Consider the following 2,864-nt stretch of genomic DNA (forward strand, 5'->3'; position numbering starts at 1 on the left):
CCGGGATGTCGATGGTCGTGGCCATTTCGTAAAATGATGCCAAGGATATCCGGGACAATGGTCATTAAACCCCCCAAAGGCTTATAAGCAACAAAACTGTTTAAATGAGCCGATCATATTATTTAATTAACCACCTAAGCGATGGAAGAATATAATGCTCAATCAAGCGGTATTAATATACCGTAACCCAAGCCCATATAGGGGAAATAAGTTAAAGTATTTACCTTTGCAAGTATATTTCCTTAATTGGATTAAATCACCGATAGCTTTTACTAGGGCTCCTAATCTGGAACGAAGGTTTTAATCAACCTCTTAGAATCCTAACGAGTCGTTATAATGGCCGTAGCCTAGACCGGTTGGTTCCGATATATATAGATATGGTTTAATCGCGCGAAAAGGCGAAAACCGAGAATGGAGTGTGATTCTGACCCAACAAGTTCAGAGACTTGTTTTATTCGGGTTTATGGTTCACACTCTGGATTTTGGGGTTCAAATAATATAATTTGACCCGTATCGGCTAATTTATGAAAACTAGTTTCATAAGCCGAACCGTGCGCGCAATAGGCGAAACGGTTAACCATGAGAGTCGTACGCTTATTTCCTAAGTCAATATGCCTTAAATGGGTTGTGGTATCAGTAGGATACCTTCCGTGACGCCCGTAACGAGTTTAAGTTAATATTATGCCCCGTAGGGGTTTTCGGTCATTTTAAAGGCTTTAAAAGGGCTTTTCGAGTTCTACAGGAAATCTGAGTTTCCCGAACAGCTTATAAAGCTTAAAATACTTTATTTATTATTTAAAACCAGTAGCAACTGGAATCGGGTCAAAAGACCTTGTAGAACTCATGTTTTGGCCGAAAAGGGCATATTCGGTATTTACCGAACCGTAGCCATAACCGCAGGTTATGAGCGAGGTAAAATTTATTAGAAATCTTTAAAATTCCCAAAATATTATTTTAATACAGTGGGTAAAAGTTTTGGTGACGAAATCTTGGTTTAGATAGGTGTTATGCTAATTGCGCCGTTAATTAATAAAGTTTACTTTAAATGCGCCATTTAGCATAACTCTCATTCTAGACCTCGGATCGACGTGAAACTTTAAGGACATGCTTATAATTTAGTAAGCAAGGTTCTGGTCCGTTCACGCGTCCGAAATACTCGTTTTAATTTCAAAAGGCCGTTACGGTCAACTTTTAGGCGAATGACGGAAATGCGCAAAAGACTCGGATAACTCATGAACCGATCACAGAGGTTTATACCAACATGTGACCTGGTCCTAAGAGAGTCCTAAGGCATATCTATACCTCACTAAAACGGGTCAGAACTGAAGTCAAAGCAAAAGTCAAACTTTTGCGACATACGGCTCCGAACCGGTTCAATATAGCAAACGGTCGATTCAAACGAGCGCAAACAAGTTTATATACTTAATATCATGTTTTATAAGTGTCAAAACAGGTTTCATAACATATACATTACAGATTATGCATAAATCGCTAAAATAGCTTTCTGTTGACTTTTTAACCGCACGTTTGACTCGATATTTGACATAGTTAGAGTGGTGATCAGGGGGAACCTTTTTAGAGGTTTATTACCCACATAATTACCTACTCAAAGCTACTTTTGATCCGTCATAAGACTGAACCATTTGCAAGTTATTGTAATGACAACCGTTAGTTACGACGGTTGTGTTTATAGGCTAAAACTATGGAAATGTATGACCGAAATGGTTGTGAACGACTTACAGAAGTGTGTTCTTGCTTATAGAGCAGAGAAAAGGACTTGAGAGCTCTTGCAATGATCAGAGATGTGTGTTTTTGGTGTTGTGAATGTTATGTGCATAATGTGGCTATTTATAGCCAATGCCAAGCATCTATGATCATTACAAACACTCACAACAGTCCAGAGATGATGGGTAGGTGTCCCTGAGGGCTATGGGTCGAGTAGGGGGCGCCCATGCCTTATTTATTGGAGATTGATCGTTCATAATGCTCAAAAGTCAAGAAAACACCAACTTTCTGCATCTGGGCACTTTACGCGACCCGCATGGGAGTTCCCATGCACTTTAACGCGGGTCGCCTGAGTTTAAGAAATCAGACGCGTATTTTAGGAGGCTCGCGGCCCGCCTCAACTTAAGTCTAACCTTCACGCGGGTCGCGAGAGGTTGAAATTCCAGAAATCTTAAATCTTTTGAAATGATTACGAAATCCTGGTAATTAATAACGAAATCTTTCGTAATGATTTACCTGACCTTTCGGGTTTGAAGGGGTAACTTTGCGGTTTGGCCCTCGGTTATTTACCGATAGGGGCCTCGTGTTATTTACTCGCATTATCAAGTCCCCGATTAGTTTATTTAATTATTCTGAAAGTCTTAACTTTCATTGCTGACGCTTTTAACCCTTCTCATACGAGTTGAGTATAACTCCCTCGTTTAAGACGGAACTTCGCGGAATTTATATAGTATATTCTAGTGAGTGTATAATACTGTTACGGAGCCTTGGGAACGTTAAAGGGTCACTCAGAGGTATTATTAAACATGTTGACACAGTTAACCCCTGTAGCTTCGTAATCTCTCACTTTCTTCCGCGTTTCGCTTCCGTACGATCTATGATTTATTCGTTTGAAGGTTCAAGCGTTTATTTAGGGTTACTATACAGTATATTTACCCTTGTTGACATTTATAACCCTCGAATTTGATATACTTTCAAGGTTTGTCAAAATTGGTCCTTTATTTATTATAGATGCCACGTGTAACAAATGACACGTGTTAACACATATTGGACACAAAAATTCGAGGTGTTACAATGTACTCTTATTAGTATTAGTATTCAGTCTACCTCTTATTTCCAGATTACAATTTAAATTGTTA

This window comes from Helianthus annuus, chromosome 8 (assembly GCF_002127325.2).
Source record: "Helianthus annuus cultivar XRQ/B chromosome 8, HanXRQr2.0-SUNRISE, whole genome shotgun sequence".
NCBI lineage: Eukaryota > Viridiplantae > Streptophyta > Magnoliopsida > Asterales > Asteraceae > Helianthus > Helianthus annuus.